The following is a 15860-nucleotide window of genomic DNA, read 5'->3' as shown; positions in this document are numbered from 1 at the left end:
TAATTCTTAGAATGTTATCATTACCTGCTTATTATTATGTTATAAATTCAATAATGTGTTATGTTAAAGACATTTGATCACTGGTGTACGTAAATATGTATTGTTTGATATGTATTTTTATAAGCTGCATTGCTTTTGAATAAAGAAATTATTATTTATCGACATGTAAAGCGGCCAGTGTTGTGAATATTAACTGTACAAGTATAGTATATAATTGTGTTTATTGCACTTTTGTGCTGTAAAATTGATCAGTATGTGATTGAATTCATCGGCAATTTAATATATACATGTAAATTGATTACTTTACGTTATAGAATTAATATATGTATTTCCATAAAAGAATACATACAGTTTATTTAGAACAAAATATTTCAGGAGTATGTTTTATAGTTGTTGATGTGTTTCAATAAACGTTTTCACTCCCAAGCTTGTAGTTCTTGGTAGTTGAGTACTTTAACCATGACATGACATAATCATTTTAAACCTAAATGAATGAACTTACAAGAAAACGATCTACAACTGTCTATTATAATGATCAATGTTCTCATAACAACCGATCGAAATCAGTCTTTTATAATGAAATGTTATAACAAAAATAATCTACAACTGTCTATTATATTGACATATGTTCTTTCATGACACGATGTACTGTTCACCTAACAACCGACCTACAACTGTCTATTACAATGAAATATGTTCTCAAGACAATGACAAATGTTCTTTCAACAAACAACATACATACGTCAGTTTTAATGAAAAATTTCTCATACCAAACGATCAACATCAGTCTATCATAATGACAAATGTTCTTTAAACAAAATATGAACATCTGACAATAATAAAAACAAATGTTATTAGAACAACTGAGCTACATCAGTTTATCTTAATGATATATGTTCTTACAACAAGCGATCTACAATTGTCTATCATAAAGACATATGTCCTTAGTCTATCATAATAACCAATGTTCTTACAACAAACGATCTGCAACTGTCTATTAAAATGACATATGTTCTTACCACAAACTAAAATCATACATACAAAGTAACAAAAGCAAATGAGCAACTCGGACTCCACCAAAAACTGGGAGCATGGACCAGGTGCACCGGTAGGGTAAGCGTCCTCTGCTTTTCTAGAAACACCCGCCGAATGCTCATAAAAAGTCAAGTCCGGGGTAGACAAACGAGCAAAGGAAAACTATAACCCGTTGAATAAATCAGTTTTCATGTTGCAGATGGATACACTATAACGATCCACGAGTTCATGATGACGACCATAAAACTTCTGTAGTGATGACTTCAATCTTGTAGCAACGTAACCCTGTTCCTGAAGCCTATTTGTTAGAGTTCTAGCGCGATACAAAACGTATGCGTAGTTTCGGTAATTTTAAAGATTACTCAGTAAAATAATCTCACATTCACAATTATATTCCGCAGTAGATAACAAACTTTTTAAAGTCATACGGCCAATAAACCATTTAAACGTAGAATGAATTCATGTGTGATAAATAAGATGTATCAGAAACAGTTTGAATTAGTGTTTAGTTTATTGCATATATATAGTTTATTAAATATACCACCGAAAGTGCTGAGAAGATTTTGTTTTGTTCTAACGGTAAGTTTAATTATTCAGTAGAGAAACTACTAATATATTCATATATTAACTTTGTCAAACTATATGTCATCCTAATGGTTCAAAACCGGTGCGAAATCAATCATTGATGCACCCGTCATAAACTGCTCGGCTCTTTGACTTAAAGTAAAAATCCAGATAGAAACAGTTTATCACTTGAATTACGTTTATTACGTATTCCGATTTAGTACGATATTGTGTTATTTCCCATTTGTTTTTGGTCTCGATATAAGATATTTTTAAGATGTTAATATTAGCGAGAGAATTGTTGAAACTTTCGACAGAAATTGTGATTTCAAGTGTTGATGCATAACATTTGGAAGCAGTAGGATTGACTAGCAATAACACCTGTTCTAATACACCATTTAAACTGAAATGCCTGTTGTGAAAAGTTTTCTGTACATGTGTTTTATTTAACTATTTATTAAGTTTGGTTAATTTAGTAATGTCATTTCTCGCTGTTTAACGTTTTAGTCGAGGTAACGTTTTTTTCGTGCATGAGATTATCGATTGATCGTCAAATGATGCATCTCAATAAAGATACTTAGACTGAACAAAATCTTCATCGCTTTTATTGAATCTAAATTGGTAGCATTTGGTGCCCTGACCAGGATGAACAGAAATCTGAAGACAATGAAAGCGGGACATTGATGAATACTGAAGAAATTACTACGGAAAACGGAAGGGACTCAGAGAAGCTGATTCAGTAATATAGTGTGAAAGAATTTTCAACACTTCGTGATTTAATTTAAAAGATACCAATCAAAGAAGCAGGCCAAAGCGCCTACATTGAGAAGTCAAAGTTTACGCCGACAGCAGCATTTTTTCTCTAGCATCAGACACAAGAAAGGGTATCGTAACTTAGCATTGAAGCCGTGCATATTTTATATGGAGATTCACACGCCGTCCAATTGTCACAAAGTGAAAGAGATAGATAAAGGAGAGCAAATTATCAAAGGGAAACAGTTATGTTTTAATTGTCTAGGAAATCATAAAGTCGCGGAATGCGAATGTGAAAACTCGTGCAAGAATTGTCGGAAACAACACCACCCTAGTATATGTACAAAACACCAGACACAAAACGAGAGAAAAACCATAACTGTGAACCAACTGTAAGGAACGTCGAGTGGCTTTTATCTTGTTGTTTGTGTTGTAAAGGCCATAATAAATTTCAGCGAAATCGTCAGTTTTCATAAGTATAATAACAGTATATTCAAGAATCAATAATGTCAGATTTGTCATACATGTACAATATCATATATGGCACGGTACTATTTATTTATTTATAATCAATATGAAAGTTGGATTGTATCCTTCCTCGTTTTTCTGTAAACATTTACTCTAATATGAATTGGGCGTCGGCATGGTGGAAGATCGAATCCATCTTTGAAAATGATACTATTCTCAGTTTGCAACTTTATTCGATTACTCAACTGGCTTTTCTATAAAAATATATTTGAAAAGTCAAAATTAAACTGAGGTAAACTTACACCATTTTGACTTGACTTTAACTTAAGCTTTAACTTTTACTATGATTGACTTTTATGCACTTTGCTCGAATACGCTACTTCCGGTATTTTTTAAAACATAATATTCATATTGTGTACTTCCAATTTTGACCTGTTACGGAAACAGCTGATTTGTTTCAGTAAATTTTATTTGTCCGTTTTCGTCTGGTGTGGACCCAATTTAGATTACGACCTGCCAACGTCTTTGCTTTCGCGCAATATATACCCTTAACGGCAGTGAATCGGCTATATACGCTCAATTTCTGTAAAAAGAACTTAACAAAATATGATAGTTACAATAGTACTAAAACTACCATGATTTATGCTGGCCAACTATTATTCCTTATTATAAAATAGATGTAACTTAAACCTTTTACCACTGAAAAGCGTAATATCGAAAATATCCCAAACTGGAAGTTGTAGACAATGGCAGTTTCAACGTTTCAACGATGAACATTTTTAATAACACGATGTAAATCGATAAGAATAAGTCCCAAATCGAGATAGAGGTAACTGAATATGTAAAAAATGTAATGTTATCCATGAAAAGTTCTAAAAAATGCAGATTTTTGCTACAATAATGCCAAAAGTGATGGTTCTGTGCGTCAAAACTTTATCTGAAGTAAAAAATGTAAAGAACCACCAATGCATCTAACCTATCTAAAAATAAGCATATATTATCATAATAGCCTGCATATTGAAAAACAAACAGTGAACCAGTTACCAGTCGCGCGTTCTGTCATATCTTCTTTGAAGTCACATGTACCTTTAAAGACTGCTATCGCCCCTGTCTCTCCCAATTGCCACAATTTTGACGACCCAAAAGTGTTATTCGACGGAGGCAAATGAAACGTGATATGAAAAGACCCACCATTGTGATAGTATAATTTGACTATTTGCACAATCGCATTCAAGGAAAACAAACAAGATGTTCCATATCATGCTGGATCATTGAGTTACAATTTCATTGACATGCACCGAAAATGAACATTTCAAGGACAAATAACTAAAAAACCTCGTTGTCTTACATTTTATTGGAAAATTTCTGAGGAAATCCAGTGATGCACAGATCAAATAAAGGTCTTTTCAGATATAGAAAGCATCCTTGAGTAATATTCTGTCGTCAGATCGGTGGGGTTTTGACATGCATGCTTACAATATTCCCATTTTTCCTGTTTCTTACAAACACTTACACTTGATATTTTAACAAATAGACTGAAAAGCGATTTTCTATGGGATAATGCTCATGTTTCTGTTCATGTCGTTTGTTTGTTGTATTATTGTTTTATCGATTCCTTTCTCACTCTTTCATTTCCATGTGTATGCTACATGCATACTGTCACTTGTTTTGTGGTTTAAGGGTTTAAAACAAGAGTGGGTTTTAAAACCGAAGTCTTTAAAACACACATGCATACACTGTACAAAATAGAACATGGAGGTAACATCCCGATTACACTTTTCTCTTGTGTAACTAGAAGGAAAATTTTACCAGACCAAAGGAATCTGGAGGTGGATTTCGAAGTGGTATTTTTCAAACCAACACGCAAAGTTTTTAAATATCATTCTCGTGGTTTATTAAAAAAAAATATTTGCCAAAGTGGTTGATGCAGCCCAGCTGGCAAAAAAAAAAAAAAAAAAAACGTAATAAAAATGTTTTAAAAACGTTTCATTAAAAAAACAATGAAAGCATTTTTTAGAAATGTTTTTAAAACGTAAAAATACATGGCTGCAGAAATGTTATAATAACGTTTTCAATAACAATTGACTAAATTGTTACTATAACGTTTCCTTAAAAACACTGAAAACATTTTTTAGGAATGTTTTTAAAACGTAAAAATGTATGGTTGTAGAAATGTTATAATAACGTTTTCAATAACCGTTTACTGTAATGTTATTACAATGTTTTTCAATAAAATTTTTCAAAACAATTTCAAAACAAATTTCAGAAACACTTGTAAAACGTTTTGATAAAATCTTATAACATTTATATAATTTTTCAAAATATTTGTTTAATTGTTTTCAAATGCAAAAAATCGCATACACATACAATAGGTTTAAAATGATATAAGAAATTTGCAGAGTTCTCTATATTTTATAGATGTAGCAATAAACTAAACGAAATTTCAAAGAGTAATCAAGGGAACCAAGGTTATAGCGGTAATCAAAAGAATGTAATCCAGAGACAAAGACCAGACATGGAAAACAGACATACACAACAAATAAAATTAAGTAACTAAAATCATACATACAAAGTAACAAAAGTAAATGAGCAACTCGGACTCCACAAAAAACTGGGAGCATGGACCAGGTGCACCGGTAAGGTAAGCGTCCTCTGCTTTTCTAGAAACACCCGCCGAGTTGCTCATAAAAAGTCAAGTCCGGGGTAGACAAACGAGGAAAGGAAAACCATGACCCGTTGAATAAATCAGTTTTCATGGTGCAGATGGATACAGCATAACGATCCACGAGTTCATGATGACGATAAAAGTGCTGCATCACTTGTTTTCCAATCCCAATATGTTTATTACTATGTTCTTTCTTTAATAAAATACTGTTTACACGAAACTTCATACATGTTCTATAAATAATTTTAAGTTCAGCAAAAACAGGGGTATTTAAGATATTTAAAAACTGTATGCCAAAGTAATTTCAATTAATACTCAAAGAGTATTATCAAAGAGGGGCCCAGGGTCGCCTCCATATTTGAAAAAGATAATTCGATTTTATAGAAAATTAATGACACTACAAAAAGTGATCTCCCTTACAGTCCATATTTCCCCACCTTTTTGGAGTTTCTGGATCCGCTACTGATTTATTTAGAATAGTATTACATATTGCGGTCAAATGAATGAACAGACATTCCAAAAGACTAACAAATGCTATGATCACTTGTCATGGTCCAATCCGTTTCTCATCACTATATAAAACTGACCTAGAAAAAAATATGATCTTGGTTTATTTGGAATATTAAATCATTAGGTACGACCTTCTTTTGTAATCCGTATGCAAAAGAGAGAGTTAATGTGTATTTCGTATAAAGAAATAAATTAAAAATGACAAGCATGATGTAATCAAAACTGTGAAATTTATTAGCTCGATTTAAACCCCCGGAGGATAAAAACGCATAAAAACAATTTTACAAACATGAATATGCAAAAAGTCATAATATTCAAAACTAACAGAACGTATTCAATATTATGAACCACATTTTTACAATATGTGTAGTGTAGTGTAAATGTTTCAAAGTTTCTGTCAATTTGTCATCCGATACATGAAGTTCATGTAATGTTATAAATTCTAAAAAATACCTTGCAAAGTTTCAAAATACATGTTCTGGTCAGATTCAAAGAAAAATATCAGCCTAAGTATTCATAAACATAATCACAACTATCATGACAATGGTTTAAACATACATCTATAATGCAAAACTGTTCGAAATTTCACACTTCAAAATGATTGTAAACTGTTGACAACAATCGTCTATATTCATTCAGAAGATAGTTGTTCTCTTTGATACATACCTTAAAAGTACCAAGTTTGGTCAGGAATTAACGTAGTTTGAATGTAAACATTCGCAAAACTTGTGACCGGGTTAATATCTAGCACATTCTTTGTGACGCTCAAAATACACCTATTTACACAAGGTTTGGCAATATAAACATATCAATTAGTTCACTGAGACGCTTATCTATCACCATAATAATCAAAAGTTACTCCTTGTGGTGTCAACACCTAATTGTTTGTTATAACTTTTGGCATATTAACTTTGTCATCGTATTCCGGACATGCAATTGAATAAATAATATACAGAACCGGAAACGAAAACTAGTATTACTTCAAATTACTTTGGCATGCAGTTTTTTTAAATATCTTATTACAGGTGTAAAACCACTATTACAATCCCCATTACTTTCCATAGTAAAACCACTTTAAAGGTCCATAACTTTTTTTATTGTTTGTTAAAATGAAATGACAATGGTATCATCATAAAGAGCAACATTTCCAGAAACTCTGCCAAAAAATCAACTTACCTTTAATGGCTTCCAAGACAGAACGACAAAGTGAAAGTAGAATGGGGCTGAAAACGTCATTTCCTTCACAAAATTATGCCAAATCATGGTGCCCCTAGTAAGGTCAATTTTGTCTTTTTGTTGTATGCATCAAATACTTAAGTGTGGTCAAGATATATTCATCAGACATTAAGCTTTCAGATGATACCATACGTTTTGCCATAGTTTAGTTCTCAACAAAAATATAACTCCTTAGATTGGAACTATTTTGTTTTTACGGACTACTTTCTGGTGTGTGAAGGCGAATGGTTCCCTAAATAGTGGTATTATACCTACAAATAATTGTACTTACATCTTGTTGGACAGATCCAGATCTTTAAATCGTCTTCAAAATAGCGTGTGCTCTTTGCACACGTCTGTAAGATGATATGTACACTGATAGGGATTTGCTCTGACCTATTTAAATAGTAGCATGTTGCACACCACTTACACTATTATCTTATTATTTCATAGATCATCTATAAATCATCGATGTTGGTTAATTGAGAGACAAGGATCAGTAAACTGGGGTTAATTAATTGCAAATTAAATACGCATAACAAATTAAGAATACTAGTATTACATGTACATGTATAACGCATGTGTATAGTATTCTTGTTCGGTCCTTTTAAAAAAAATAAATAAATAATGATGTAATTATATGTAGCTTCTTTTGTCTTATGGTACTAGATTATCAGAATTTCATGGCCTATCTATTTTCTATTATATATTTAATATCTATGAGATATTTTTCTGTTTTGCTAATAATATCGACTTTTCTATTGATTTAACGTTACCTTTATCATGTTCATTAACATAGATATATATTTAAAAAAATATTTGAATCATGAAAATGAGGAAAATACACACAAAATCATTGATGCGATGTCTTCTCTAGAGGGTTACATCAATCAGTATTTCAACTTTAGTAAATTATTTACATAATATTTTCAGCTTAAGCATGATATATTTTGCAAGAATATTTTCAAAATGGTTCTCCCATATGTAATTTAAATAGTTTAGAAACATTTTCTATATTTGTTTTAAAACGTTTTTGTTTTTTTTAAATGATATATCATTTTTTTTTTTACATTTCTTATAACTATTTATTAAATATTTCAGAAAACATTATTAAAACCATATCTGGAAATGTTATAACCTGTTTCACAGCAATGTAATGAAAACATCAGAAAAGATTTTTTTCGTAACAAATAAGAAACATTTTTATAACATGGATAAAAATAAACAACATTACATTGACATGTTATTTATACATTTCAAAAACATTTCAATAAACAGTTCTGAATTTTGTTTCAAACTTAAACGTTAAAACATTTCAAAAACCTTATCAAACATTTCGATAAAAATCAAATGTTTTAAAAGCGTTTTTAAAATGTTCTACTGAAAATGTTTTAGCAAACTACCAATACACTGAATAAAATGTTTCAAAAAGGATTCGTGCTACCTAGGAGGGTTCTTCGAAACGAACACATGAAGAAGAGTATAACCCATATCATCTATTTCCATTTTCATCATAACTATTTTATAAATGAAAAACTGTCAAGTTTACTGTTTTTTTTTTACTAGAGTTGACCTTTAATGTTGAAGTGTGCAAATGAATTCCAGTGGAAATTATTATTTGACCAGATTGTAATCTCATTGATACTTCAGTTGATGATATTTCGCAAAAAGTGTTGTCTATATTGTTTACCAAATACACGTAGTACCTATATTATAATGTTATTAATGCTGAAAATGATACTAACATTTATCCATTCAATTAAGATCTTGTAGTTGCCCATGTAATAAATATTTATCAAATAATCCTCTTTTGTAAATTTAAAGTTCTACAGGTATATTTGTCCTGACAATAAATATATCTCAAAAAGTTATATGGATATTTATTTAACTTAATACGGGTAAAACTGCTAGATCGATCATTTCCTCCCACATGACGGATGCAATAATTCACAAGGCCAATGTGTATTTTCCCGCGTTTTGGCTCGGGTATTAGCATATTCGAGTAAATTTAGACTTATCATCGAATTTGCCGATAACTGTAGAGAGTTATGCAAGGTGTCGTTGCAAAGAAAACTTTATTTCAAAAAGAACTGTATGAATATATTAGATGAGAATTGTTTGATCATTTTAAAATGAACGATATGAGAAACCGTAGTACACAGACAATTTGGATTAAAGAAATGTCCAGAATAAATGTAAGTAGAACTTTATTATTTTTATTCATTGTGCATCATATTTTCATATGAATGGAATAATATTATTTTTTTTTGTCGTCATGATCTACGTTACACAAATTTGCAAAAAACGGTATCAAAAACAGTTACTCAAAAGTGATATACAATGTTTGTACAATGTATGTGCTTTGAAAAGTTGAATAGATTGAAACACTTTCTTTGTTCTTTTTTGAAATGTACTAGCTATTTTCATGTAATATCACAGTTGAAAAATTCCTCTCGAAAGCAGAATAAAATGTCATAGATGTCACAGGCTATTGATATTTTATTTTCATCTTTTTTAACAAATTGTCTTCACTTAGTTGTAAATATCAATAAGTAAACCAAAACTGTTGTTAATACCTCTATTAGTTTAAACATGAATGACAAGTGCAACAGTACATTCTATCATTTATTTTTTGTTATATGTTCTTGAATTTTAGTTCCAGTGATACGATTCTTTTTAATTCTTTAATGATATTTGTACCACAGGACCCTTATTTATGTTTTTTATGGCATCGCATTTCCTACAGTTTTGGGACCAAAATAAAATTCAACCCTATTATACCTGTTTAGATTTTCTAATTTGTTTTTATAGAAGGAGAAAACAAGTTAAAGGAGGAAAAGAATGATGCCGTATATCCAAGAGGATTCCCAATTCTCAATTAGTTCGATTTATTAACAAAGGAATTATATGCACACGCAATGCAAAATATATGAATATTAAAGATATCAAAACACTAAGTGCAATCTTCATGTTATTCACCAGGAAGATTAATCATCAGTGGTCCTTTTCACAAAAAATCGTCAGTGTGAAATTAGTCGTAATTTATGACGTCATAGTAAATAAAAGCATCGCGACGTCATAACTTACGACTAATTTTACTCTTACGAATTTTTGTGTAAAGGGCTACAGAATAGATAAAGGTTGAGCACCAATCAGTAGAACATTACTGCAAAATGGACTAAATTTATAAGCACATTCACATCACATATGGGAAAAAAACGTTCTAACACCTGCCAAAAAAAAATGTAAAGGTAACACGTAGAAAAACATTAAAAACACAAGAAAATAAAACGTTTAAAAATGATTTAAAGAAATAATTTTAAAACATTTTATTAAACATATTTTGAAAACGTTACTCAAACATATGAAAAATGTTTTAAATGAACAAAAGCACTTAAAAAATACATTTGAAAAAAAATGTTTTTTAATCGATTAAAAAAAAACACATATAAAAAATACTTCTTAAACATTCATGTGCTATCTGGGACATTTAATGCAAATGATTGACCTTTTATCTCACCCTTAATGAGCTGCATGACATAAAGTCTGTGGACATTCAGGGTGAATTTGAAGTTATTAAAGTCTTCGTGACAACTGTGAAACCTTACTCTGGAGACAAGCATATGTAGGGTAAGTCACGTCGAGATATTAATAAATAGTAGGGATGCCGATTTTGTCTTGAATGTAGGTCTATCGAGAGAGTACTCGAGTACTCGCTCGGCACATCGGGATTATACAGTTACATCACTGATATTCCATAATGCTGGACTGTGACATTAGGCGTTAGAAAAAAAAGTATACAAAATTTCGAACAGTACCAGCTTTGTATTTCTAAGTAAATAACACGTATGAAGTTACATTATTCATGGTAAATTGGCCACGTGAAATTGGCTTATAGGGCAGACTGTAAGTTATTTATAACCAAAATCTTGCGGTATGAATACACCTCATGAAACGTGTGACTTTTCCCCATACCCAAATACTAATATGGTACGGGGAAAAGTTGGCACGGGTATGGGTTACACAATTTAGACCCTACCATGAAATTAATAATTGATTATGGTATATAGTGTATTTTAATGATTGCTATATATTAATTTGTATTATGCTTTAATAAACACAGTCGATATTTACAATGTCCATGTATGTTTTGATATATATATCACGTTCATTTCATTATATCTCATACGTTGCGAAAGCATTTTCATTGCCCTTGGATTATGAAAATGTTTAAATTTCACAAAATTGAAGAATAATTCCCAAATTTTTAGTTGACAAAGTGCTTTTTTACCATACCATCATATTGCTTTGAATATGAAGTAAATACTATTTTTATGTGAAAAATGTCCATATTTGTTGAAATTGGATAATAGTGAAAATATTTTCCTTGTTCCAGCAGAATTTTTATAAAGCAATTTCAACTAATGTGATACCGTTTTAATTGTCTAAAACAGAAAATATTGCATTGTTGATATGAAAAATGTCAAATTTAATTATACCTGGTACATTGCAAAAACATTTTCATTGGTCTGGGAGTTTTAAAATATTGAAATTTTACGTGTTCAATCATTAGATAAAACAGTATTTTTGACTCATGTGATACTATCTAATAGCTCTGAATATGAAAAGAAAGTATTTTTATGTAAAAATGGCCATAATTGTTATATTTGGATCATTTGGTAACATAGTTTCTTCATTCCAGATGATAAAAATACCAAACTTTGATGAAATACTGGTGAAAAATACTTTATTTTGAAATGATTTAGCTATCTTCACTAATGCGATACCATTTTATTTGATATGAAAAATGTCCTTTTTCAAATGGTACAAAGCGAAAACATTTTCACTGGTCTGGGAGTATGAAAATATTGAAATTTCATAAACTTTGGGTAATATATACTATTTTTTTCCCTAAAGAGACAAACAAACAGCTATAGTTCGGGAAGCTTTTCGCCCGACCATTTCGGAAGGCCCTTCAAATTTTTGCAGTAGATCATACATTTGTACGTACAAATGATGTTCGAATGTTTGAAATCAATTTCTTTTTAAATTTCAATTTGAAATTCCTGACATAATATCGTCTTTTAAATGGGAATATTAATTTTGGCAAAGAAAACGAAATTACAACGGTATTCCGTAAAATTGATCAACCATATGAGCTATTTTTATCATCCAATCAGAATACAGAACAGTTGCAGGAAGAGCAAAGCACGATCCACGAAGAACAAAGTACGAAGTGTGCACACGAAAGGCACACGCACCCGAATCCCACGCTGCACATTACACGATCCCACGAAACACACACACGAAACACGTACACGATACACGAATACGACACACTCGAAGCATGCTAAAATGTGAATGTTACACGTTTCAGGCGGTGTGCATAATGATTTTCATATTGCCTGAGTTATAGGAGAGTCGTCAATCTAATTAGTGATGTCATATTCACTAATTTGCATATCATAAAGTGTCAAATTGGTTGGCAAATAAACAAGTAAATAAACAATTTCATGATTAGAATTCCAATTTTCAAAACTTAATAACTTCACTATTTTATATACAGTTTTGGTTTTGTAAAATGTTTCATTAAGATAAAATGATTCATATTTTGTATGTGAATTTATAACTTCTTTACTTGAAAAATAAATGTGTAATGATATTTATATGTAAACCTTTATTTTCGTATATAATCATAATTAAAATCTTATGCACATATAATATAATTACTGAATACGTATTTGAAAATTCCATGGATAAAAAATATATTTGCAAGTTTGGGAACCAAAAGAAATTTTCAATTATCTTTAAAAAGGAAAAAGTTACGAAAATTTAAAGTTGATGCACCATGCCAGTCAATGGATTTTTGGCAAACCAAAACCGAATCACAGGTAAATAATGAAATCACAAAGAACTCTCCTATAGGTCCTCGGCTCGTTATATTGGCCTTCGGTTTTACCTCAGGCCAATATAGCAAGCTTTGGACCTATAACTTAGCCAATATGAAAATAATAAGAAAGTAATAATACCACAATACTATATGTTAATGAATATGTAATTTCATATTGGCCCTGTTATAGGTTTGAGGTCTGTCATATTGGTCGAGGCGGTCGTATTGGTTCCGAGGCATCGCCGAGGGCCAATACGGCTGTCGAGGCCACTATGATTGACCGAAACTTACAACAGGGCCAATATGAAATTACATATTTATTGACAATTTTATTAACCAACTCTACTTGACGATTTGTAGAACAGTTGTTTTCGTGTTTTACCAAGAACATGTAGGTTTATTTGCTTTATTCAGTGTTAAATATCCATTTTGTATAAAATGTAAGAAATTGGTACTTTGCAGAAATTGGGTTGAATTGGTTTATTTTAGTGGGAGATGAATGTAAACTTTAAAAAAAAATACAGAACTATGTACTGAAAGGATTATCGATGCAGATGGGTGTTTTACACCACGAACCATCTTACCATAGGCGGTATCTATATTTGATATGAACGTGTTTAGTAAAGTGGGAGAAGATATCTGCCATCATATTTTTGCTAAAGGTTAAATATAATATCTGATGCTTTTGTCTTGTCAGTAATAGGTCTTTTTCCATTGTTAATGTCGTAGAATAGTAATTACTACTCTCAATTCTTTTTACGCATTACGAAAAACACTCTGTTCATAACAAAATCCATTTCTGCTTAGCGTTAAGTTAAAAGCACGCAAATTTATAATCATCATGAGTTATAGTGCTGCGGACAGGCAGTTTTCGAGTTATATGGGCCTAGAGGGTATACGGCTATATCATATGTCAATGAAAAGATAAATCAATGTAGTTTTTGAATATCGTACTTATCAAAGCAAAAAACGGTAATTTTTTCTGCTATTTTGCATTAACTAGAGGAGGGGTCAAAGATCAATCGACCGCAATACACTTTGAAAAGTAGTTTAAGTGAAATCGTTTATTGTAGGTATTGGGAAAGAAGTAACATGTAAAGATCACATGTATAGAATTTCAAAATTGTAAAAAAGAACTTTTTCCAGCTTAAGTTGACTATTTAATCACAGAACAAAAATGCCTCTAAAAATGGTTGCATTTTAGTGCATTTTCAATGATAAAGAGATAATAAGACACCGTGGAAGTTTACAATGTATATTTAAATATTCTTTACTGAATAAGAAATAAAATAAACATAACGATCTGCAACACGAGCTTTACAAAATGTGTTTGAAGTTGCAAATTTTCTCATATTTTACAACTAATCATACTAAAATTGTAAAATACGAAATCAATTCCCGGACAACCTGTCCTGCTTCCGAACTGTTGGTACAATAGAAAGTCACGAATATTATCCAAATTATTTTTTGACATGATCAATATTTTAAGAGCTTTTTAAGCAGATAGATAAAGAATTGACATATTTTTTTCTGTTATTCATGAAGAATAGGATACCCCTAGTCAAGACAAAGCACCAAAAATACAAAAATAATCATAAAAATAACATATATAATTTTGAAGAATTAATTAGCAAGTCAAGCTTGATTAACAAAACTGGGGATTTTGACCAGGTTCATTGATAGGATATTAATTTAATGCCTTTTCTATGTTTTTCTTTAAGCGCCCGTCGATCTGTTTTATATAAATGATGTCATTCGGGATTTGAACTAAGGAGTGAAACTCTGGCATTTCTTAAAAGCCATCTAGTTCGTGACGGTGAAAAAGAGAACGTTACAAAGATTTTTTTGTAAATGGATTATTTCAAATAAAATCGGCCTTTACTATCACATAGACCGATGAAAAGTTTCCAAGTAATGAGTGGCTTATTTCCGATTCCTAGCATTTACAGCATCTTCGCTAGGTAAGGGTTACGGTCTTGCCCCTCCAATTGCGTGAAGGGAGGGGGCAAGATCGTAACCCTTGGATAATGAAGATAATTTTTCAGTTGTGATAAATCCCAGATTCAGTTATTTTTTATTGGTATTTAGATAATAATCAGAATTCGAGAAGTAAACCATAAAGTAGCTCACTTATTCATTCTTTACTTGAAGCAGACAGAAGTGATTAGCAGCCCGAAAATTTTGACATTGTAAATGTTCAAAACAACTTTTCTACCTTGTCAAAATATGACATCAGAAGTAACACACTATTCAATGCACAAACCATTTACTGAAACTGCTCTGTACATGTATGTGTACGCCGCAAAAAGTAAGTTTATAACAACTTATAGACAGTAAATAGCAAATGATATATTGTATCCCTTGTTTATAAACGTCCTGATCAGAGCCAATTCCTTTTTCTAATATTCGTGATCCGCCCCTAACCTGGACAATGATGTTTCATTAGAATTGATATTCTATAACAACTATGTTACAATTGTGTCCTATCCATACGGCTGCTAAAACTGGAGTCTTAAATTTTGGGAGGTCAACAATTCTTAGAAGTTTTTATTGCGTCTGAACTTCTTTCTTCTTTTTGCGTTGGAATTTTTACAAGGAATCTGGTTTATTTAAATCGACTGGATTAGTATTATCTGTTCAAAGCAGCGGCGGACCCGGAAGGGGTGCCTGGGGTTTGCGCCTCACTTTTTATTAGAAAATTTTCTATTTTCATGTGTGAAATTAACAAAAAATGATAAATAATGTCACATCCCCCTTTTT

The sequence above is a fragment of the Perna viridis genome, chromosome 6 (genome assembly GCF_037379345.1).
Source record: "Perna viridis isolate PV_CMFRI_1.1 ecotype Kerala chromosome 6, ASM3737934v1, whole genome shotgun sequence".
Taxonomy (NCBI): Eukaryota; Metazoa; Mollusca; class Bivalvia; order Mytilida; family Mytilidae; genus Perna; species Perna viridis.
This window is presented reverse-complemented; position numbering follows the sequence as displayed.